We start from the raw sequence: 26,413 nt of genomic DNA, 5'->3' as shown, positions 1-26,413 counted from the left end.
TGATTCCTACCGAAAAGAGCACTAAGCAGAGTTGGCAGATGTTGCAGACTTTTCCCCAGACACTTCTGGGGAAAGACACACATATCTTGGCATGCTTTGCTTAAAAAAAAAAATTAGCAATAGCAAACAGTCCTTTTATTCAATCTACTTCCTTAGAGAAAGAACAATCCTGACATGGTGGGGTTAGGCAGGTCTTTCATCTCAGTGGAGGGCTTCCCGAGAGATATTCATATTACCATATCCTGGGGGTTCTGTTGGTTTTATAGTTTTTGCATGTAAAGCAACTCAAAGTACACATCCACATGGCAGTTGCTAATTAAAAGTAACAATGAAAATCACATTTAAAATCCTATTTTATGTAATGGTTTCATTTTACATAAGACTCTTCATTTGCTGAAATCATAGATTCTAAGTTGCTCTGTCAAAGTGATCCCTAGAAAAATGTGATGTTCTAGGTGTGTGAATTTTGGAAATTTTCCATATTACTTGTTAGGGTGTGAGCTAGTGAATTTGGGTTTAAGAAAGATTTCTCCAAACAAAGTTTAAGACAGAAAGAGGAAAAAAAGTTTATTTTACTTTTTCCAGACAGGAAAAAGGGCCAACATGAAAGAGGAAGAGGGAGAGTGCGTTGGCATAGAAGACCAGTTACTCAGACTTTTTACTTAGGAGTTGTAAAGAGAGTGAAGATGATTTATTGCTGTAGACAAATTAACAGGGTACTATGAATTGCTGCATCTGCTGCTTCTCTTTACTTAGTGGCAGGCAGATTAGAGAAGTGGCCACCTTTCCTTTGGAGACAGATTTATTGCTTGATTGTGATCTTGTCATTGATTCTTCCCTTGAGATATAGTTTAGGGCAGAAACTGAGGCCTGTGCCTAGCACATCTGCTGTCCACTCAGGAACTCCTTGAGGCTATAAAAAAAACACATTCTAAAAGGCAGTGAGCTGGTGAATGTAAAGAGAAAGATTTATATTTCCTTTCTACCTGCTTGGATCATTTCAGATGTTGTAAAGTTGGAACCCCATGGTGTTCCTGTCAGAACGGAGAGAGGAGAGAGGAGAGAAAGAGAGAGAGATAGAAAGAAAGCATGAGTGTGTACAAGTGCTCGTATGATTTTTTATAGCCCTTACTATGGGTTAAATATTTTTTCTGTTATTTCACTAACAAGGTCATCCTTTCATTACTTTTCGTAGTTTGATTAATGTGTGTGTCATTTTTTTAAAAAAGTAAGTTGAATATATTATATATGACTATGTATATTAAAAATATAAGTGGACATCAGAAAATAGATTTAACTTGTGACAAATTTGTTTCTGGAAGCATCTGCAGAAATTTGCATTCTTTCTACTTTCTAAAAAACCCATAGGCCAAGGGGGAAAGGGTTCTTTTGATGTCAGATAGTGCATAAGACTTAGATTTCATTACAGTAGTGTTAGCTTAACCCATTATAAGGTGATGATCTGGTTACACTTCATAACAGGGATGAAACTGGTTTTGAGGTTTTGAGTTTTTTTCCTTCAGTTGAAGGAATGCTGCTCACCACACCTTCCCTACTTCCCCCATGTTTTTAGATTGATGGGTTCACTAGAGAAGTGAAACACATTGGGTATTATACTGCTGTGTTCTGACTACTCTGAGACCACTATGCTATGAAGGATGTCTGACCAGTTCTAGATATGCCAGCCTTCAGTGGCTAGGTGCCTGACATGCAAGTCATCGGGGACTTCCAGTCTCAGGCAATGTGATAAGGAGAAGAGCAGAAAAACCCAGCTGACAGCTAGAACTGACGCTCTAGACATATGGCTGCAGGTGGGCAGTCTCAGCCAGGGCCAATCACCAGATCCACTCCAGCTGAGGCCCCAGTCATCCTGGAGAGGGATGAACAGTACCTACTGTGGCCTAATTTCCTGACCCAAACTCATCACCATTACAAAATGGTGGTTGTTTTAATAAAACAAAAATGCTACAGAAGAACAGAAAGCAGAAGCAGAGGCATAAATGAAAGTAGAAAATACTGAAAAATAAGGAATCATTGTAAACTGTTGAAAATTTGTGATTGTTGGTACTCTCAATTCAACTTGTTTATTCATTTATTCAAGAAGAATGTATTAAGACTGCTACAACAAGCTAGACACTATACTTAGTGTAGGGGATACAAAAAAATAAACGCAATAGCTCTGTCCTAAGGGAGTACCTACTTTTATGGGGGTGTGAGACAAGTAAAAAGTTACCATATAATGTGATAAATGTTGCTCTTAGTAAGAGTTTGAAGTAGGAACTGATTGCATTGAAGATATAGAACCTCACAGCCTTGCAGGAATCAGAGAAGCATTGCAGAGGAGGCTCTGCTTGTGATAAGGCTCAAAGAATAAGTAGAGGTTTATCAGATGGCCAAGCTGAGCAACTACTGAAGTTTCAATTCTTTGGATTTTTGAGCTAATGCTAAGGCAGCCAAGATGAGGGCAAGCCTGGTTTGGACACCATGGCTTCAGTTGCTCTTGTGGTCTCCAAGTTGTTCTTTACCTCTCCTGGGCAAAGCATTGGTTATATTGATTACAAAATCAGAATTTTTTATAGAAGTATTCTCTTTCATTTGTGTGGAGCTACTGGAGAGAAACAGCTTGTGTGGTGTGTGGCATTATGCAACCCAGGTTCATCACATGAGCACCCTACAGAAGCCAAATCTGCTCAGCTGAGGAGCTGAAGCCCCAGTCCCAATAAAATGTAGTCTAAGTTGGTGGGTTTTTATTTTTTTTGGTGTTCTTTCTGTACACAATTGTCTCTTTATTGTTAGAGACAAGATCTCACTCTGCCACTCTGGCTGCAGTGCAGTGGCATAGTCATAGCTCACTGCAGCCTCAAATTCCTGGGCTCAAGTGATCCTCCATCTCTTCCTCCCAAGTAGCTGGGACTACAGACATGTGCCACCATGCCCAGCTAAATTTTTTTCTTTTTTGTAGAGTTGGGGTTTCATTATATTACCCAGGCTGGTGTCAAACTCCTGGCCTCAAGCAACCCTTCATCCTCAGCTCCCCAAAATGCCGGGATTATAGGCATGAGCCACCACACCTGACCAAACCTGTCTCTTCAGACAAGTTTTCTTGGCCCTACATCCATCATGATTGCTTTCCTAATCTCTTCTGACAGAAAAATTCTAGAAGTAATTCAGGATGGACTCCATACTAGCAATGGGTTGAGAAAAATTTTAGATTTCCTACAGCACCTAGAAAAATGGAACTGGAAGCAAATAAGCCATTATAAAGCAGAGAACAGTAAAGGTCCAGAAAGTCAAAAAAGAAGCTCCCAGTCTCTCTTAAAACTGCAGTTCCTTCCTTGAACTTGCCTCACAAAATGTCCTGTTTGGAACTGAAATCACAGTGGACATTTGGGGCCAGAACTGACCTGTCCAATGAGCAGAATCTGCCCTTGTGATATGGCAACTGACACCCTTTTGATGTATTTTTTTTCGGAGCATCATTTCAAATAAATTAGTATTCTCATCTCAACTGACTCACTTGGCAGCAACAAATCCACACACTGAGAAGAGAGAAGGCTGGAGAATATTTAAATAGTGGAAAGAAACAGTTAGAAGAGAAATTAGGCAGTTTATTAAAATACAAGTACCAGCACCATCAAATGCTCAATTTACTGAAAAAACTAGGTTATGCTTTTTTGAAGTTGGGAATGAGAGAAATCAAGTTGCTCCACAGCAAATCAGTTACAACAGTAATTTTAAACACTTTTGTTAACAGATGCCTTTGAGAATATGATAATAACTATAGACTCTCTGCCCAGAAAAAAATGTACATATAACTTACACACAAATCCTATTGTATTAAAACAACTAGTATGATAACAAAATGGAATTCATTTGGTAACAGCACACACACAATAAATCGTATAATCCTGATCTCTTGGCCACCATAAAAATCTTTCTTTCATCTGACATAAAGTTTCATTCTATAGAATGAAGTTTAAGGTTCTCCCCACTTTTTTAGTCCTCTTAGCTTAAGAAAAGATCATTAAAAACTCCTTGTATGTTTTCTATATGTGTTTGTAAATGGCTATGAAATTTTATTGTGATTATTCTTGGTTTAAGCTAAAACTTCCCTGATATTTTCTTACAGATTGTGGCACAGAGTGCTAGTTGTCATACTTGTGCATTAGTCACCTTAGCTATGTGACTCTATTTTTTGAGCCTCCCTTCCAGCTAGGTATGGCCATGTATCTTAGCTTTAAGCTGATGATTTGTAAGCCCTGTGTTATGTGGACTTCTGAAAAATCTTCCTTCTTCATCCCTTCCTCCCCCTTGCTGAGGAGATACATAGCTTCTGATCAATAGAGTTCCTAGGCCCATAAAGCTGGTGATGTTGGGCAACACTGTCTGTTGACTCTCTTACTAGAACATAAATTTCATGAGAACAGGAACCTTGCAGATCTTGTTCAAACAACATCCCCAGCACTTAAAAAGTGTGTCACATGTGCTATGGGCTCAGGTATTGAATGGTTACTGGATGAATGGATGAATGAACGAGTTTACTCCAGACCCATATAAACAAGATCTCAGCTTCTTTCAAAGAATCAAACTCTTGCTTAGGCCAGGCACAGAGTCTTGTGCCTGTAACTGTAATACACTGGGAGTGGACATGGGAGGATTGCTTAAGGCCAGGAGTTTGAGAACAGCCTGGATAACACAGTGAGACCCTGCATCTACCAAAAAAAATAGAAAAATTAGCAAGGTATGGTGTCCCATACCTGTAGTCCCAGTTTTTTGGGAGGCTGAGGCAAAAAGATTGCTTGAGCCCAGGAGTTTGACACTGCAATGAGCTATGATAATGCCACTGCACTCTAGCCTGGGCAAGAGAGTGAGACCCTCTCTCTCAAAAAAAAAAAAAAAAAAAAAAAAAAGAAAAAGAAAAAAAGAAAGAAAGGAAAAGAAAACACTTGTTTAATACAAATCACATTACTCTTCTTTTCTTCCTCTTTGCTCTCCCAGACTTGCCACTGTAATAGGATAGGTGCTTATTTTCTTAATGCTCTCCAATATTCCATTCCAACAACCTGTTTTTAACTCAATTTTTATAAAAAGGCTTCCCAATATCTTCCTGCTTAGTCAGTTTAAAACTCTTCAATTTTCCAGGTCATGTAATATCTATTTTTGTGTGTGTTTATTGTTAAATGCAGACACTATTTTGTAACTTAAAATAGGCATCATCTCAAGTCTACAAGAACTATCCAAAATAGTATGTAATGACATTCCAAGGACTTCAGACATTATTATTAATATTATCACAGAATGCAGTCACTAAATCCTAAGCATTTACTAACACTAGATATTAGTTACTGAGACTGAACTTTGTTGAATCTTTTCCCATTCCACCTTGGTCTCCCACATTTCAACATATCACTGATTTTTGTTTTTAAATTTTACTTAAATATTTCAAATAGAATAGAATAAGAATAAATACTAATCATTCCTGCTTCCCTGACTTTTTCATTCTGTTGTATTTAAAAGTTAACACTCCTTCTGACTCTTTTTGTGGTCTCGTATGTGTGTATAAGGTTTGTAAATATTCACTTTTTGCCATTACATATAATTTTCTTATTTTTTTTTACTCTTCTCCTGATGTTGTTGCTACTTCTTTTAACTATTTGGGGTAAAATTAGTCCCATCTTCCACTTTTATGATATATCTATTTATACTTGAGCTCCTTGATTTTTGTGGAAATTTCTTTTCCATTGACCCACCTTTGAGGAAAGATATCTGTTTGGGTTCTTTTTTAGGTGTATTGAGGTCTTGTGAAGTGTAGACTTCTCTATTTATCAATCCCTTTTTCACAGAGTAATTTTTTAAGTAGAAATCTATTAAAATAGAGAAACATAAAGGTCATTGAGAGAGCTCTTCCTAAACCCCTCCTCTACCAGGAATGTCTTTATAGTCACATGGGTCTTTTCTCCCTCCTTACTCTTGTATTTGTCCAAAGATAATGTATCCCTACTTTGGATTGCATCCACTTCTACTTTCTTGGGGACCTTGTGCCATTAATTCTTTTTTTTTTTTTTGGCTGTTTGAATTATGAATTTATTTACAACTTGCCTAGGTTATAATAAATGATTACTGTTCTATTATACAAACATAACAGTAAATGTTTCTTTTAAATACAAAGACTGCAAATGAATACATGAAAAAATTACACACATGTACAATATTTATAATTTATAAATGCAAAGTTAAGACCTCTTTAAGTTATTGCACTTGTGCATTTTACAAAGATTTTTATGTCATACATACAAAATTATTTTTTTAATTTACTAACTCATCAACTATGATAAAGTTGAATATTGTTAACTTGAAATTCTTTCTCTTTCCAATAGAGAGCCTATCAAAACTTTGGATGCAGATTTGTTGACTCTACAAATCAGTTCTTATGAGCATTGTGTTTTTGATAGCACATAAACTCTATTACACTCCAGCAGCTTTTGGTCAACAAGGAGATCATCACCTGCAAACTCTTAGATGCCGTATCTAGATATAGATATAGAATCACTTTTATTCATATGTTCATGTAAAGAAAGTCACCTGTCTTCTCAGAAAGAATCAAGATGCTGAATTTGTACAAATTTTGGTAAACACAGTGTTTTGGGCAAGCACATAATTTCAGATAGGTAGGGGCATTGTGTAGAAATACCTCTGTGGATAAATCTATTGTACTTTCAATTTGCACACTAAATGAACACATAGCATATACACCATATAACACATCAGATGGAAAATAACGTTTCCATATGTCATTTATACAGGCTATTTCAGATACAGCATAGGAATGGATATTAAAGTGACTAAAGAAAAAAATAAAGACTGTAATGCCCATGGTATAATGATATTTTAGTTGGGCTTAAGTATTAGATAATACACTTTTAAAACTTAACTTACAATAGAAATAAAACCTTTCCACTTAAACTTCTGCCAATATACAGTACTATAAAAACATTGGTTGAAAACTGAACTGCGTAAACCAACTTCCTATTTGGCAAACTCTGGACTCAGCTGTGTCTGTCTTGGTCCTTAGGTGACATTACTCACCCCCCACAGAGCCATGCCCTGTGTGATTGCAGTTGCAGTTTTCTCACACCTGCAGGAAAGAGCAGGTACACTATATCCGACTTAAAAAGCACTGCTTTCCATTGTTGAGGGAAGAAGAGAAAAATCAAGTGAAGATAGTAATGCTTCTTGGGATTTTAAATGTGTTTCTTGGGAAACATTGACATGTCTTTCTTTTTGTTCTATCTTCTTAATTTGGAACGAGCACACCACTGAAACTTTTTTCTTTCTTTTTTGCTATTTTTATCCATCACATAAAATGCATCCAATGCTTCAGAATACCAAAATATCCAGTTTAAAAAAAAGATTTAAAAAGTGTGTACTGCATTGGATATCACGTATTTAAACTTAATATGAATGTATAAAGAAGTCAGCAAAAGGTGTATCAGGATAACTGCTTATGCTCATGTAAAAATGTAACAGCCATGCGCTGGCAAGTCTCCTCTAACTTTAAGATTTTATTTCACCCTTGGCTCTTACCCTTTCACATAAACTATGCTCAATTTTTTATCTTGAAAAGAAACTTCCTTACTCATACATTTCCCTTTAACTAATACTACAACTCTCTTCTCAGTCAAATGTTTGGGAAAACAAACCCTCAGTTTCTGTCTTCACTTTCTTACCTCTAGTTCACTTCTTTCCCCATTGCCTGCCATCCAGCTCACTCACACACATCCCCAGTCACTGAATTGCCATAGGCAATGGCATCTGTAACCTTCCTCTCCTCCTGGTGACATTTGACTGTGTTCTTTAGGGTATTACATATCGAGTGCCTATTGAGCAAGCACTGTGCTAGGTGCTGCCATTACAGAAATGAGAAGAGCAGATGTCGTCCCCATTGTGATGGGACTCACTTGATCAGGTTTCACTGCTCAGTTTTGCAGGCTTCACTTAATGCCTCTTAACTTTGCCTATTCTCCAAGTCTCTTTCCTTTCCAACCCCCATTATTATACACAACTTCTCATGGTAATCGCTTCTATACCCATGGCTTCAATCACTTTCTATATGCTCTGATGACAACACAATTTTAAATTGTTTTTTATTTAACAACATTATTTTATACAAAATACCTCATTTGATAAAACAATAGATATGAAGTTATTCTGTGAAAGTAATCACTTAAAAATATGACAATCAACTGGGTGTGGCTCATGCCTGTAACCCTAACAATTTGGGTGCCTTAGATGGGAACATTGCTTGAGGCCAGGAGTTCAAAACCAGCCTGAGAAACATAACAAGATCTTGTCTCTAAACACACACACACAAAATAGCAGGATATTGTGGCACATACCTGTAGTCTACGCTACTCAGGAGGTTGGGGAAGGTGAGTCACTTAAGTCCAGAAATTTGAGGTTACAGTAAGCTATTGTGATGCCACTGCACTCTAGCCTAGACAATGGAATGAGACCCTATGTCACAAAAACTGTGAGATGCTTAACATATAAATTTAAGGAAATTTTCCCAATTACTCGTAATGTTTGATTTATTATGTAATTTTTGAAAACATAAGTTGGGATGTCACAAAATGGATTTAGCCTACAGAGGTTTCAACCAGAGAATGCCATTTTAGTGTGCCTTTTAGAGCCAAAAACTATCTGCTTCCACAAACCTATTCCTCTTCCTGCATTTTCTGTCTAGGAGAAAGGCACTGCCATCTACCCAGTCCCCAAAACTAAAGCCTTAGCTGCTGCTTTTTCCACCTACTCCTACTTTTTCTTCCACACCAATCACCAATCTTCCTACAGTATCTCCTAAATGACCACAAATCCTTTCCCTCCACTTCAGTCACTGATACCGCCTTTAGTTTAAATCCTCACTCCTCTCCTAGATGAACATAAAGTCTGTTGTCCTGTTGCTTCTTTCAATCCCTCCTTACTGTGCAAGTGACCTCACTACAAACACATGTGCTAGTGCCTCTTCAACCTTACAGGGTTCAATACCTCTCATTTTCAAGGATAAAATTAAAACTACCCCAGCATCTAATTGGGGGTCAGAAACATCTAGGTTTGCATCCCAGATTCAAGCACTGTTCAGCAGTGTGACCTCAGATGACAGAACTCTCTAAGCCTTTGTTTTCTCATCTGCCTGAACTCACTGATGGTTGCGACTGTTTCATACCCACAGTGCCTGGCACATAGAAGGGGCTTAATGCATCCAGTTAAATGAAGGGAAAGCATTTTAAAGTTCACATCAAAAAGTTCTTCTCCTTTTTAAAAAGTATACTTGACTTTTTCCTTTAGTTTCTAATAATCAGGGTCAGGCACTTGTAGGAATCCAGATTGTCTGGGATCAAATCCTTGTCTCACCACCAGAGCAGTCATGTGACCTTGGGGAAGGTACTGCCTTCTGCATGTCAATTTCTTCTGTATTAACAAAACCTAACATGTCATTGTTTGGGGGGTTAAATGAGTATACCACAGCTGGAATAGTATAGGGCACATAGTGCCTGCCAAATGTTAACTATTCATCTTCATGGAATCAGGACTGTGGTACCCCACGGTGTGATTTCCAATTTTGTACGAGGGAATTGTGTTTTATGTGTTGTTGTTAGTAAAAGAAGGAAAATCTGGAAACTGCTGCCTTGGAAGAAAGAAACAAAGGTGAGAAAAGGAAGTTGGTGTGTCCCAGCAATTCAGACCTGGGAGGGATGAATCTGATCCCTATTTTATGGACAGTGAAGTGGAGGGTGATGTATCCTCAGGTCTCACTCAAGACACACAGTAGCAATCTTTATTGAGAGTAGGACCAGTTCCCTGGGGATTGTTATGGTCATGTGACAGGTGAAAACTAATACTTCTGAGAATACAAGAGAACATTTAGTTACAACAACAAATTTGGGTATAAATTTGGTGAGCAAATGAAAGCTGTTGGACTCTGAAAAACTGAGTTGTTAATGGAACCAACCCTTTACTGACAGGGGCTTTCTATAGGGCACATTGATGAGGATGGCTTTGAGGAACAAACGCCCACTGTGGTTCCCACGGGACTGGAAAGTTCCCAGTAGCCAGGAATGAATAAAAACTGGAGTCCGGTTCTCACCATGGGAGGGGTGGGGCAGGGAAGGGCAGGACATTGTGAGTCATGTGCGTGGGCTCTGAGGTAGGCATGTTGGGGGGTGGGACTCTGCGTGTGATTGGTTCCTTGTAACCAAGTAACCACAGGACACATTCTGGTTGGCAAGTACCTGCCAGGGCAATTGGCCTTCAGTCAGGAGGTGGTGACAGAAGAGGAGGAGGTCGGACTGAGCTCTCTTCTAGCAGTGGCTGTGCCACTCAGTATTTTTTGGATATTTACCACTTTTAAATAAGCCCAGCTTCTCACTGCCCTAGCACACAAGTCAGCTCGGGGGAGGCAGCCACTGCCCTGGTTTGGGGGTGCGGCGGAGGCTGGAACCCTGCCCAGAGCAGGGCTGCAGGGTCAGCAGGCTGCCGAGAGAGGAGGAGTCGGGGGCAAGCAAAGGTACAGGCAAAAGGCAACAAGGGGAAACAGCAGAGGCAGCCCCTGGGGAACATGCTGAGCTGTTGTGTGTCCCCCAATACCAGCCCCACATTGGGCTGGCGTATCCATGCAATTGAGATGGACTGAGTCTGAGATCTCCCTGGCGGCAGCCAGGGACATGATGGCAGTGGCTTCTGCATCTGCTGCCATGGACTCTGCTGAACTGGATTCTGGAGGTGGTGAGGGCCTCCACCTGCAGCACATCAGCGACAACGGGATGCCCAAAGGTAGGGAGGTGGCACACCTCAGACACATCTGTGGCCTCTGCCTCCCCCAGCGTTCCCTGGGAGGCATCCACTACCTCAGGCTCCTTCCTACCTGGAGCTGCTTTTCCAGGGGTGGGTACCAGGGATGAAGGCTGGCTCTGCCTCATGTCCCCACCCCTTAACTTTTCCCCACCTTGTCTGGCCAGTTTCTTTCCTTCCTCCTGACCCAAATTACCAGTTGCTGCTCCTTCTTTCCATTCCCCCAACCCCACATGGGAGCCTGCAGCCCACACCTCCTTTGGTCTGTAGCTCTCTTCATCATCCCATAGGAACTGATAAATCTTTTTGGTATATTCTCGCTCATTTCTCGATGAACATTCAACTACCCCCATTTATGGAGTATTCTTCCCATTCTCTGTCCTTCCCCATCCAAAGTGAAGGAGCCAGGGAAGGGCCTCATTGTTCCTTCCTCCCAGTCATTAAGGTAGCTGATACTCAGGATAGTTCACACCCAAATATTTGAGGATTTCTTATTTAAATTCAAAATAGAAGTTGCCATAGGAGACTCTATATGGTATTCTTAATACAGGTTTTCTGTTGCCTTGATGAAAGCTTTCTTTTTCCCTTCCAACTATAATTCAAACACAAAGAAAGAAATTTGGGAGCTGCTTAAAATAACTGAAAAGTGTGAAATGTTATTGCCAGAGCTGCAGAATTTTTTTTATATGAAGTAGTTTACCCATGGATTTGTGATTTCTTTAAAATTCTAACTTTGACACAGATATATCTTCAGTGACTTAAGACTTCATTTTCCTGCTCTAAAGGAGAGGTGGTGTAAAGTTTTGGGAGTTAAAATGCCAGACCCTGCCTGTAAAAGACTGTTTCCATGGCTCCCCTCCTCCGGCCCCCAGTAGAATTCTGTTCAAAGATAAGAATGTTGAGGTAAAAGTTCTTAAGACTCTAAACCACTGGGAGGAGGGAGATGGGAGGAGGAAAAGGAAGAAATATTTGAGTTTGTTTTTTTACTTTTTTATTAATTTCAGCATATTATGGGGGTACAAAAGTTCAGGTTATGTATATTGCCCATGTCACCCCCCCCCCCGAGTCAGAGCTTCAAGCAGGTCCATTCCCCAGACAGTGCACATCACACTCATTATATAGGTATACACCCATCCCCTCCTCACCCCCACATCTGCCCGACATCCAATTAGCGTTATTCTCAAATGTGCACTTGAGTTTTTACTTCTAGAATTTTGAAAAGAGATGAATCTAGGTAAAAATAATTTAGGATGACAAGGTGGTTTGTGAATAAAAACTAAGTGCTTTGAAATAGAAAACATTGTATCACAAAGATGTTTATATGTGGCTGGCTTATTTTTTCATTTAAGTGCCAGTGGTTTCATTGCTATAGAGGAAAAGCCTTAGAGCTCTTCTACTGAAACTATGGTTAGACTCTTAATTCACTTAAAAGTGAGAATAATTAGGCCTCATGACATGAGGGATGTGGCTTTGCAATTGGGAAGTGCTGTACTCACTTTTCTGAATATTCAAAAATTGCAAAAGAATGAACAAATATATTATGTGAATTAATTGATTGTACCTTTATACACAAAGCATGTAAGTACTTATGAAAATTTTTGCTCTGCTTGGTGGTTTAAAATAAACCTGTGAGTGATTTTACAAAATAGTTAGTAGATGGGTAGCATAGGATGAGAGTCCAAAATGGTCTCTTTATGTAATTCTTTAGGATGTATAACACATTTTCATGTACATCTTATTTGGCCCTTCCAAATACAAATAAATCCTGTGTATATTCTCTCTATATTTCTGATGAAGACACAAGGACTTAAAGATCTAAAATGATTGTGTAAGACAGCTACTGAACCACAAAAAAGTTCTAAGTCCTCAGACTGGCGTGGAGGTGGCAGATATGCCAAATTTGGTTATTAGAAAACTTTAAAAGCCGAGGAATGCATCGTTTTAATATTTTACCCAGCTACTTTTTAAAAACATTTTTAGAGACAGATTTTGCTATGTTGCTCTACCTGGCCATGAACTCCTAGCCTCAAGCAATCCTCCCTCTTCAGCCTCCAAAAGTGATGAGATTACAGGTGTGAACCACCATGCCTGGCTTGCATTGTTGGAAAGTACTTAAGTGTATAGCAATGGATTGTAAAATAAACTGGTACATCCATACAAAGGAGTTCTATGAGCTATAAAAATAATATCTCTCTTTATTGCTATGGAGTCATCATTAGGATAAGTTATATGAAAAAGTAAGGGGGAGAACATACATTAACTTACATGAGAGAAAGCAGGGGAAATATGTGTTTGTTTATTTAAAAAAAAACTGAAATGAATTTGTGTGTGTGTGTGTGTGTGTGTGTGTGACTGTTTTTCTCTCAACTTTAGTGGGTAGCCAAAGTGAATATTTGCCCAAGATAATTTTTGGTATGGGTTTTCCAATGAATGTCAAATATTTACTTTTGGCTTTTGAGTTAGTGAAACCTTTGTTTTTTAGTTTATTGTGCATTATATAGTATATATATTGCTCTTGCATTTCATTCACTCCTCACAATGTTTTGATTTAGGTAGTGGAGAAATGATACCTGTTTTATATACAAGAAGACAGGCTCTGAGAAGTATAAATTGAGTTTCCAAGATTTTAAATAAGACTTGGTAGATCAAGAATGTAATTTCCAGACACATAGAATATAGGAACAAAATTAATAGAATCACTTATATGGGCCTCTTTGGATATTACATTTTTTCTCAACTTTTTTAATGTACTAAAGTAATTAGGCTTTAGGGTTAAAACAGTAACATTAGATAATAAATGCAACAGAGGTACCAGTAATGCAGAAATGTTCTTAAAAGTCTAAGAAATGGAGTTAAGTGCTCTTAAGAAATATATAAAGAAGAAGGGCATACTACAGTATATGAATTGTCACAGCTCAGTCACAGTCACTAAAACAAATTTAGGATTAAAAAAGTTAAGGCAAGACTGAGAGTTGATGCAGAGACAGATAAAAGATTGAGAGACTTAACATATTTGTGTTATGGGCCATAAAACTAATACAATGTGCAGTATAGGGGTGACAGAGCAGGTCAGTAAATGCAGTGAGCCTTTACATAAATGGGTGCCCAGCAGTTGGCCCAGAAACTGCTTCTATTTAATTGGGATATACTGCAATCAATGTTGAACTCAATCTCTTTCTCTGAAATGTGCTGGTTCTTTGATTAATTTCTTGGTTACTGCCCTCTCCCTTTAATATTTTGCAAGGAAACTTATTTCTTGATAGTTTACAATTGTATAATTTTAACATTTTTAGCCTTTAATAATGCATTTCATTTATTCTAAGTTACATATATTTTTACATTTTAACATCTGTGCAATTGAGATGGATCTTACAACTAGTAGAATCTTAGACGAAAAGCAGTATTCAACGTTAGTCAGGTGTCTTATGGACTTTTTCCTCTGAGGGATGTTTACCTTAATTAATTAGTTTATTTTTTCCTCTCATGACAACTTTTATTATCCCATATGATGGTAAAGTTTGTCTTATGGAAATTCAATAATCTGTTTTGTAGTCTCACTTAAATGGGAGATTATCCCACTTTGGTGACCTGCAGGCATAGGTAGGATCAAAATTTTTTAGAAGCCGTTCTATGGCCTGCTCCAGAAGATAATTTTGATGAATTCCCAGATTAACCATGCTTTGGGAAGAAAAACATGAGAGTTTAGCTTTGGATATTGAGGGAAAAATTAAAAAACTCACTTTCTGTCATGAAAGTGTTTCTATAGATTAGAAAATTAAACTTTTTATGCAGCCCTCTTAAATCTGCTGTGATGACTATCCCAGATACATCACAGCTAAATAAATGAGTAATTTATTGAATGGAGTTAAAATTAGCCTTTGATTATCTAAAGAATGCTTGCCAAAAACCACCCTCTTTGTTTTAGCATATTTGATATATTGACTGTCTGACAGTAATTGGCCACAGCATCACTTGCTACTTGAGACTGATCCTGAAATGTGCTAGTCATATCAGCATAGAGGAGGGTGAGAGTGTTCCTATTTGATAAGTACAAGGAGGAGGCCGTGTGTATGATTGATCTACTAGTTGCATCAGATTATTTAGGCACAAGTTAAAAAAAAAGAAGTTGCATAGCCTAGTTTTGGTCTACATATATGGAAAGATTCAACCACGTTGCATTTCCCACTAGAATTTTTATATTGTTGCCATTATATTTCTTCCTATTTATTACTACAAACTTCTTTCAAGACTGCTAAAAGTGATTAAAATTAATGTGTAGCTATTTTTTAGACAGAATCTCACTCTATCATCCAGGCTGGAGTGCAGTGTTATAATCATAGCTCACTGCAGTCTTGAACTCATGGGCTCAGATGATCCTCTTGTATCAGCCTCCAACAGTGCTGGATTACAGGTATGACCCCGTATGCCTGTAATCACAATGTGCAGCTGTTTTTAGAAGAATCTTTTTCATTCTTCTAAATTATGACATCTTTTTCCTCTTCTTCCTCTACAGATTTAACTTTGGAATCAAATCCAGCTGACCATCCAAGGGCAGGAGCAATTTTTCTGAGCAAATCTAAAATGGATGGTAAGACAATGTTTTTTTCCTCCAAGACAAGACTAAAAACTGTTTTTGTTTTATGGAATGCCTTATAGAAAGTATTTAGAAGAACTCATAATTACTTTAAAATTTTCAACTTTTCTTTTATTCACCTGTCATTTTGACATTTGATACACTTGCCTCTAGTTGTCACTGTTTCACTGAGAACATCTAGACTTTCTGTTTATACAATTTGCCACCTCTTTATGAACACAATAGGCCCCATGATTTAGAAGTGGTCATAGATTTATCCCCATCTCTCCATATTTCTTTACCCTTCTTGCCCTGCTCCAAAGAACACACTTTAAAGATGAGCGATAGGATTTAGCCTGCAGGTAGGTTTTTATTTTAACAAATGAAAAAAATTCAGTTGTTTACATGTGGGGATTGAAACTGTGATTTTGGCCCCTTTTAACACAGTGATCTAGCCAAATGATCCTGTCACATCCACATCTGTCCTGCTCAGAAATTTAAGCTGTTCAAAACCTTTTCACCCTAATGTAATATAAACATGCGCTGAGATATTTCCCAGAGTTTAGCCTCAGCAAGTGAAACAAACTACTGCCAATTTTCCAAGTCCTACTCTTAGGATGAGAATCAGAACCCTAGGATTGTTCTTCACTCCTGCTTATTTACCTTACTGTTATGTTAAATCTTAGTTTATTTGCTAAAAAGCCATCTACAGCCAGGTTTTTCAGTTGATCTCAACAGCAAGAATACAAGAAGTGAGGGTTGTATTACTTAAGAATATTAGAAGTCGGCCTCTCCCAAGGGTCATAGGAGCTGCAGCGGCTCTAACGCAGACCGACCTGGCTCCAGCCTCCGCTGCTTTGGTCCCAGGCCCGGCGCCCCTGGTTCCAGCTCCCACAGCCCCACCCACTGGTGCCACCAGGCCACAGAGAACAAGACCAGCCCCGCAGGGCCAGGAGGGGGACCCGGGGATGGAGCCGCGGCTGGGGGCATGGGGCCCTTGGCTGCGTGGGCCGGACCAGCCCAGCGGGGCGGCTCAGGTGTGGGCCAGCAGCCCACGGTTTACCTACTATGGAGCACAGCCTGCGGAGGGAGACTCGAAGCCTGCGGTGTCCAGCCCGCCTCTGCTGGACTTCTTAATGCAGCTGGAGGATTACTCGCCCAGGGTCCCTGATGCAGTGACTGGTTACTACCTGAACTCTGCTGGCTTTGAGGCCTCAGACCCACACATAATTCGGCTCATCTCCCTAGCTGCCCAGAAATTCATCCCAGATATTGCCAACGATGCCCTACGGCACTGCAAAATGAAGGGCACAGCCTCTGGCAGCTCCCGGAGCAAGAGCAAGGACCGCAAGTCCACTCTAACCACAGAGGACCTGGCCCTGCCCTCAGCGAGTATGGCATCAATGCGAAGAAGCCCCACTACTTCACCTGGGCCACCTGATCTAAATGTACCTGTCTGTCCCATGTCCCCACACCAGCCTGTTTTCATTATAAACTGGATTGTGACAAAAAAAAAAAAATGCAGCACAATAAAAAATAGGGGTTTCTTTTTTTCCCCTATCCTACAGAAATGAAGAAATTGGGTGTCTGCCTATACTGCATTTCCATATTTTGTGCGTAGTTTGCCTGTCTTGAACCAATCATTTCTGGTTAGGATCTCAGTATTTCTCCGTTTCTTGCAGAGCCGTGAGCTTCTCTCTTGTAGAGTGTGTGGAAGCAGAAGAAAACTATCCCATCCCCCTGTCTCTTCAGTGGTGAGAAATGTGTGCCTAAAATGCCATCCAGCCTCAGAGGAGGAGGCAGTGTGGGAAACAAAGTGCAGCCAAAGTCCCTCTTGGAGCATTTACTCTTCTGACCTTTGTTACAACAAAATTATTTTGTGTTCTGTAGGTACCATGTTCAATGCAGTTAGCACACTCATTTTAAAATTTCAATGCCAGCTAGGTTACTTTCCAGTTATGTAAAGACCAATTTATTTTTCAGTGACATATTAGTAGATCACCAGTAAGGATGCTTCCAGGGATTCAGATGCATCTAGGGATTGATGCCTGACCAGAAACTGGTTCTTAAGAGCTGTCCGCTGGTAGATACTGGTAATTAAAGTAAGCTGTGTGTCAATGTAGAATTAGAAGATACTACTGGGTAGTGGTTCAAATATGCAACAGGTTTACTTTTTGATTAGCTAAATTTCTCGTCTGGCCTAATTTGTTTTGCTCCTTTGTACATGGGGATTCTTTCATTTGTATGTAATAGATTTTCACTTATTTCTTATTTACTTTTAGACAGGATCTTCCTCTATGTGACCCAGGCTAGAGCGTAGTGGTGTCATCATAGCTCATTGCAACCTCAAATTCCTGGGCTTGAGCAATCCTCCTGCATCAGCCTCCCAAGTAGCTGGGACTACAGGCATGCCCGGCTAATTTTTCTAACTTTTTGTAGAGATGGGGTCTCCGTGTTGCTCAGGCTGGTCCCAAACTCCTGGCCTCAAGTGATCCTGCTGCCTCGGCCTCCTTTGCAAAGTGCTAGGAGTACAGGTGTGAGCCACTGCACCTGGCCTGCATATAATAGAATATCTGTTAAATCAAAAAGTAAAACTAACATTTTAGATTTTACTTTATGACATTCATCTTGTGAGGTGAATTAAATTATAAAGTTTGCAGAAAATTATTTTTAAAAGAATGGAATTTTATCTGATTTTGTATAATGGTATTTCATCAGATAATTAGCAACTATTTTTACTCTATGACATTTGTATCAGAATTGATCAGTTTTTTATTATTTTGAGGGCAAGAAAAGAGGAAGAACAACCATTTAAAGCATGTAAGTAAACACTTGAAAAATTAAGACATTAATAGTTGGACTTAAAAGTATGTCTGTCATGATTCCTTAAAAATATAAAATATATATTATATATGTAAATATATAATATAACATACTGTTGGTGTGGAACTCTTTTTTGTGGATTTTCTAAGTCTCTTCTATTTTCCTAAATATCAAATCTATGTGGAAAAACCTTTGACTGAGTGGGGCCAATTTTTTAATGCTTTCTAACATTTCAGCTAAATTTCAATAACTTTGTTGTGGTGTAAAGATCTGCCTTAAACATTTGTGCCTTAATTGTTTAAACTTATTTTTTAATCAAAGTAACAGTGATAATAGCTAAGTTCATTTTTAGCACTCTCTGCTGACTTCCCGTCATAGCAGGTAAAAGCTGAGCTTCCTCACTCCACCATGACCTTATTTCCCTCCCTCCATTTCCTTGACATATATCACATTTTGTATTAAATCAGTAATTAATATTTGCATTATGACTATGCAAATACTGTTTGTTGCTGAGTCATACAGTTTTCTTGCTGTTCTTCTTCTGCACACCCTTCATTCTTTCTCTTAAATATTTCTGAAATCTGAGCACCTCACTTCTCCCAGACAATCCCCTTTTCTTAGCCTACATGAGCTCACACAGCCAAATAAGTAGTCACCGGCTGGTCTCCCTGCTTTCACATCCTTCTATTTTTTTTTTTTTTTTTTTTTTTGAGACAGAGTCTCACTTTGTTGCCCAGGCTAGAGTGAGTGCCGTGGCGTCAGCTTAGCTCACAGCAACCTCAAACTCCTGGGCTCAAGCAATCCTCCTGTCTCAGCCTCCCGAGTAGCTGGGACTACAGGCACGCGCCACTATGCCCGGCTAGTTTTTCTATATATATTTTTAGGTGTCCGTATAATTTCTTTCTATTTTTTAGTAGAGACGGGGTCTCGCTCTTGCTCAGGCTGGTCTTGAACTCCTGACCTTGAGCGATCCACCCGCCTCGGCCTCCCAGAGTGCTAGGATTACAGGCGTGAGCCACCGTGCCTGGCCCACATCCTTCTATTTCTTGTGGAATTAATTTCCTGACTATATTTATTTGCCTGTTTTCTAACAGCTATTAATCCCCCAAATTTTGTGACATTTGTCACATGCCCATCTAAATATTTTCTGTCTACTAAAACATATCTGTTTCATTTTTCTCTTGGAGACAACTCCTCTCAGCCTTTTGTCATTCTCCTCCAGTATGGACTGCTTTGTTTTGCTAGTCCTGCTTTGTTAGCCTGTTTTTCTGGGACATCTCTTTGAAGTCCTCTGGGCTCTCACATAATGGCTTTCTTGTGTCAGATCCCTTATGCCATAGGTTCTGTGTTTCCCGTGTGTTGTTATAGTCCTTGAGGGTCTTTTGTTGTTTTGTTTTTGAGATAGGGTCTTTCTCCGTTGCCCAGGCTAGAGTGCAGTGTCATCATCCTAACTCACTGCAACCTCAACAACCTGGGCTCAAGCAATCTTCCTGTCTCAGCCTCCCAGGTAGCTGGGACTACAGGTATATGACACCACACCTGGCTAATTTTAAAATTTTTTTTTTGTAGAGATGGAGACTTTCTGTGTTGATCAAGCTGGTCTCAAGCGTCTTTCCTCAAGCAATTCTCCTACCTTGGCTTCTCAAAGTACTGGAATTACAAGTTTGAGCCACGTCACCTGGTCATAATCCCTAGTTTTACTGGAGCACATTCCTTCAGGAAAGGGCACATGGGCAGACATTTTTAGAGATCTAGCCTGTCTGAAAATCCCTCTCATTTTATAGAACATAAAATTCCAGGTTGAAACTAAATTTCATCGTCTGAGGACATTTCTCTATAGTGTTCTCAATTTAGTGTTGTCCTTGAATCTGTTACCATTGTGTGATATATTACATGCAACCAATTTGTCATCTTCCCCCCATTCCTTCTCTGAAAGAATTTTAGTGCATTCTCTATCCCTGGGATAAATCCAATTTTGTAATATGGTTTGGAGGGGATTTTTTCATTTTATTGGGTCCACTAAGTTTGCAAACCATCTTTTCTAGACAGTTTTGTTTCCTTGCTATTTTTTTCTGTTCCGTCTTTTTTCTTATATCCTTATTCAAATGTTGGGCCTCTTAGACCAATATTTCTGCATTGATCTTTAATTATCCCTCCACTTCTTTCTAGTTTGTCTTTTTGTTCTACTTCCTGTGGATTTTTTGACTGTATACTCTAACACTTCTATTGAAAGTTTTGTCTTTTTGAGAGTATTTTAAGAAATTTTTAAAAGTTTCATTTTCTACTGAATTTTTACCACTTCTATAAATTCCTTTTTCTTGTTGTTTTGACCTCTCTTGTTGGAGCCTTCCTTCAAATGTGTGGTGGTGGTCCCTATAATTTTCTAATTGGAAACACCATGCATAAGCAGGACTTTTGTTAACTGATGTCTTTCACTGTGAGGATTTGAAGGACAAGCTGGCTTTTCATTTGGGGGACCTCAGTGTATTACCTGAGGGTCTTTTCTCTAGGACAGTTCAGTCTCTTCGGAGAAAGAGCTCCCCATTTTCTACCTGGGGAGTGCAAGCTTGGCTACTTGTACATTTTTCAGTGAATGGACTTTTCCCATTTTCCAAATTTCAGCCCTGGTATTTCTGAGATTGGTACCTCTGAGTCCAGAAACACTCAGGTTTATAGCTCCAGAAATACACATCTAAATTCCTTATAAGATGGGGGCACCAGTGGAGGTGGGGCTCTAAGCACAGATTTTGAACTGACTTTGTTGGCTTTTGTTTTGTTTCACCTACCTCCCACAGTGCCATGTGCCTTCTGAATTCTGAGACTGCCTTGAGTTCAATGAGGCTGTTCCAGTCACTCCCTGGGTGCACCAAAGTTGTGCTTCCACACCAGTTACCACTCCTTTGTCATCTTTTTATCTCTCAATATTAAAAATCATCTGCTGTCAATCCTTTTTCCTCATCTTGTATACACTCTTTATCTGATGCCTTTAATTCTAATGAATTTCAGGAGGGAGAGGAAATAAATTCATGGTCCACCCATTAAACCCAAATTTAGCAGCTATATTTAAAGTATAAATCTAAGTTTAAATTCAATATAAATAATAATATTAGTTCAGACAATTTTTAGTTATTCCTATAATAATAATATTACACTTTTCTACTAAGCCCTCATTAGTAATTGAATTCCAACTCTGCACCCTGCCATATGGTCCTATCACTGTGCAACATACATGGAGCTTTTGTCAAGAGTGCACAGTGTTAGATATCTTTAAGTGAATGAGAAGTCAATTCTTTAAAAAAAAAACATATCCAAAGTCTGTCTTGTAAAAAAAGGCAGAGAAAAAGTTTCTTTCACTTTTATTTTTTAATGGGTTTAAAGTCAGAGAGAGTAGGCACAATGGAAAAAATCAGTGGGTGGGACAGGATTTCAGCGGGTACTCGATCTTTTATGGTAAGGCTTGGGTTGTGACTACAAGGTATTATTTTCTATTCTTTGCTATTCAACTTTAAATCTACTAAGTACCCTCTTTTCTTTCCTCTTAAATACTATAAAATTCTATATTCTGGTATTTGTGCTGCCTGAAGATAAATGCAATTCTCTGTCCCTGTCTATTTTGTGACTACCTGAAATAATATCTATGAACACTGAACTGTTGGTAGAGTTTTGCGGTTTAAATTTTGTTAGTCTTTGCATTTTATATCCTTAAGTTTGTCAGTATAGTTTGTTGTGATTGTAAGATGACAATGGTAAGGCTTTAGCCATAAAGGGCAATTTTCAAGATTTCAAGCAAGATGAGGAGAATATTACTGGTTAGAAACTATAATTGGTTTCCTCAGAAACTTAATTCTGCCACCCTCTGGTCTCAAGAGACAAAGGGATGCTCTTGATATTGAAAAGTTTGAATAGCTGAAATTACACGCACTTGCTCTATGTCTCTTGCTGTGTACTTGTTAGGAGAGAGTTTTTACATCTATCTTTTTCTGATCATCTTGAAATTTGGGAATGGCCTGGTTGTGGGAAAAAAGGAAGCAAATAGAAATGGCCATTTTCCTGGAATGAATAATTCCTCTGTCTTCAACCCAGAGTTTAGATTAAGGCTGGACTGATGGGGAAGTGTTTAATGTTTCTTTGGCTGGATCTAGCCAGTAGATCATAAGCTGCTGATTCACTAAATGAGCCCCCATAAGTTGGTGATTCACTAAAAGCCACATCTAATTCAAAGTTTTAAAGGTTTTAGCATTAATATTTTCAGAGACAAACCATATACACTCATGAAAGAAAAATCTTAAAGAGAGAAAAATTGGAGTAATCATCATGTCAAATTCTACAGTCTAGTCTACATTTTGGTCCATTTCCTCTCTGCTCTGTTTATTCTCATGTATATGTTTTTCATAACAACTAACTTTTGTTATGGTGTAGTGTATGCTATATTAGCACCTAACAGCAGTGACCTTAAAAGATACCTTATTCCACTTGGAATGAAAGTATTTGAATGAGTTAGTTTTCATTTTTCATGCTGCATTTGTTTTTTGAAATTATAAAAGTATACACATTAACACAGAGAGTTAATGTGTACACATTAACTGAATAGGTTAAGAAACACGAAAGAGTTACATAGAATTAAAACATTTCTAACTTAAAGGAGAATTGGGCCCTCCAAATAGTAATACTTCTCAAAAATATAAGTCTGGGACTTTTTATTAATAAGGAATAAGTGATTTTGCAGTAGAAACAATTGAAACAAACGAAAGGGTGTTAGATGGTGTGGATATTTCTTATTGTAGGTTACTGACAAGTTTTAAATTCTGTGTACTTTAAATGCAACAAGTAGATCTTCTCCCTGCCCTGTCTTTCATGTGTTTGTGGGGGCTACTGATAGGAGAATGTGACAACATGTTAAAATAGGAGGAAAGAAGGCTCATCTGAATTAGTTTTTTTAAATGCATTCAAATCATTGGTACTGTGTGGCTTTAAAGAATGCTGCTGTTTCTTCCAACTATTCAGTCACTGATATGTGGTTGCTAATTTCATTTTTAAGGAAGACAGCTGTCTTAACATTGTTTAGGATATTTCATTATTTGACTGTTGCATTCTTTGCAACTAAGTGGATACTTATAAAGTGTTTTAAACATAGTTTGTTTTCTACAGGGGTCAAAAAGTTTATTCTAACCTCTGATATCATTACAGATAAATTATCACTAATTTGTGTCTGTAGCAAGATTTATCTTCCAAATTGTAACTGATTTTAAATAATAATTTGTCAAACACTTGTTCTCACTAATTTGTCCCAAATTCTGTGCTCAGCAGCTGGAGGTAGAAGGTGTAAGAATCAAAGCTTGTTTTTTTAAGAGGGGGCTGTCCTGCAAGCAACTGTTACCATGTAACAAGTGGTGAAATAAACATATGAGTGTACAAAAAGGGAAGAGTTTTGTGGTGTGGAGGCTGGCAAAGATATGCTGGAAGGTAGATGGGTCCAGTTTGCTGGGACAGGAGGAAGGAAAAGACATTCCAGCCAGAGAGCAGCAAGAGTGAGGCAGGAAAGTGCCATGATGTATGTCAAATAGCTCATAGAATAAAATTAATAAAATTTTGAAATGAGTGGAAGGTATTCTCTGAAGTTCTCATTTGAGTAATGTAATGGCAGTCTTATTTAAACATGAAGTGAAAGTTAAACAAAAAAGTTGTTTTTGTCCCTCATTCTTTGGCTATGAGAGTCTTAAAGTAATAATATTATCTTCCATTAAGATAACAGCCCCAGGGAGACCTACAGTCCCCTCATTTGTTGGTGATTGAGCAGCCCTGGCACAAAGGGCCTGTGTCTCTAAAACATTTGTTTCATCACACTGTCTCCTGAACTAATACATTTAGTGTGAGCAAATTAGTAAACTTTATGTTAGGCTTTAATTTACTGCCATAAATTTCTCTTATCCCAATATCATTGAAGGCATTACATTTTAGTGTAATGAATAAATACTAAAAGTCTCAGTTTTTTTATCGCTTAAGAAAAAAACACTGAACTCTTTTTTCTTATTTCAGCATATTATGGGGGTACAAATTTTAGGTTATGTATATTGCCCATGCCCTACCACCCTCTTAGTCAGACCTTCAAGTGTGTCCATTCCCCGGACAGTGCGCATTGCACTCATTATGTAGGTATACACCCATCCCCTCCCCCCCAACATATGCCCGACACCCAATTGGTGTTATTCCCAAATGTGAACTTAGGTGATGATCAGGGAAACCAATTTGCTGCTGAGTACATGTGGTGCTTATTTTTCCATTGTTGGGGCACTTCACTTAGTAGAATGGGTTCCAGCTCTATCCAGGAGAACATAAGAGATTCTATATCATTGTTATTTCTTATAGCTGAGTAATACTCCATGGTATACATATACCACATTTTACTAATCCACTCATGTATTGATGAGCATTCGGGTTGTTTCCATATCTATGTGATTGTGAATTGTGCTGCTATAAACATCCAGGTGCAGATGTCTTTGTTACAGAATGTCTTTTGTTCTTTTGGGTAGATGCCCAATAATGGGTGTAGGGATCCTCTCTGAGCAAGAATTGGCTTGAGCTCAGAGTCAGGGAAGCTGGATGTGCTTCTTGTGTCCAAAGGTCAATGGGTCCAGAAAGCTCCTTGAGGCCAGAAGTCAATGGGTCCTGACAGGGCCCATTGACTACTGAATGCTTCTTGGAGCTAAAGGTCAATGGCCTATTAAAATAGACAAACTGTTTCCTATGGCAAATAGCCAAGGTGTGTCTCATTGTCCTGCATGCAGGTAATGAGGTCCAAAGGTTAAGATGCAAATGTCTGCCTTCCCTTGAGCAATTTCCATAAGAAATGGAACATGTAGCCTCAGGGCTCTAAAGATAGTCACATACCAGGAAGTAGCTGCTAGACAAAAAGAGTATAAAAATAAAGCGACTGGTGCATTACTGTACTGCAGTCTTTACCGTCTATGTGTGTCTGCGTGTTTATTCGTGTGTCTGTATGTATGTTTATGTGTTCATCCCCCGTTCTGTAATTGGGCTGCAACAACTGGTGCAGCTAGCAGGGTCTGTGTCGTTCAGAACGGAGGGACCAAAGAGGCACCCCTTTGGCCATAGGTAAGTGGCATCCAACAGGGGACTTTCGGGATAAGATGGGGAATTGCCCCTCAGCACCAGAGCGTAAATATCGAAAGCTAATTCAGGGACTTTTGCACTCTGTAGGAGTGGAAGTGAAGGAAAGTACTTTAAAACAATTATTTGCTCTGGTACAGAAACATTGTTATTGGTTTCAATGTCAGTCAGAAGTGCAACTAAATCTTCATAGCTGGCAACAAGTAGTTAAGGCTTTTCGTGTCGCCCATCAGAAAGGTGAAACTATTGATTTAAAAGTTTGGACCATCTGCAGTGCAATTACTCAGGCATTATGCTTGCTGCAGACAGAATCAGAAAAAGATTATGTGGGTGAAGAACCCGAAAAGGAGCCCTTGCCCTCCCGGGCCCCTTCCCCCGAAGAGTTCGGGGATGGAGAGGAGCCACCAGATAAAGATCCTCCTGATAAATTGCCTACTCATGCAGATATAAAAAATTAATTTCTTTGCTTAAAAAGAAGAAGGTGACTCCAGGCCCTTTACCTTTTTAAGCTTATCCAGTTTGGCCTTCTGCCCCTCTAGTGGGATGAAATTTTTGAATTCCTCTTACCCAAGGGCCAGATGATGATTTCCCCTTTTTCTTTTAAATTATGTGTATAATTTTGTCTAATTCAGAGGTTGTTTAGAAATTGATTCAAGCCTGGATTTAGAGGGAAAAATAAAACCAAGACAGAAGGTAACTGGTAAGGTGAAAAAGAGACGTAGAAAGGCTATGAACATGGAAATGTATTTTTGTTAAGAAAAATCAGCGAAAGAATAATTTGTGTGGAGAAAGATCTTGTGTAGTAACTTTTTGTCCTGGAACAGAATGGCTGGTTATGAAAGAATTTTGTGTATGGTTGAGTCAGCAATAATTAAAGAAAGAAAGGTTTAGTTAAAATCACAAGGTATTCTTGAAATACTGGTTTGCTCTTAATGAAACCGCACAAGTGTTTTGATGCTAGATCTACTGAGCTGAAAAAGGAGGGACCTGCATCTTCCTTCAGGAGGAATGCTGTTCCCATATGTCTCCTTCCCTACTCGT

General features: G+C 38.8%; 1 pseudogene; it reads left to right on the top strand.

Annotated features, from left to right (window-relative positions):
- Positions 1–15,208: 15,208 nt before the first annotated feature.
- Positions 15,209–16,862, top strand: LOC138378786 (transcription initiation factor TFIID subunit 10 pseudogene; annotated as a pseudogene).
- Positions 16,863–26,413: the final 9,551 nt, after the last annotated feature.

The sequence above is a fragment of the Eulemur rufifrons genome, chromosome 30, assembly GCF_041146395.1.
Source record: "Eulemur rufifrons isolate Redbay chromosome 30, OSU_ERuf_1, whole genome shotgun sequence".
Taxonomy (NCBI): Eukaryota; Metazoa; Chordata; class Mammalia; order Primates; family Lemuridae; genus Eulemur; species Eulemur rufifrons.
This window is presented reverse-complemented; position numbering and strand designations above follow the sequence as displayed.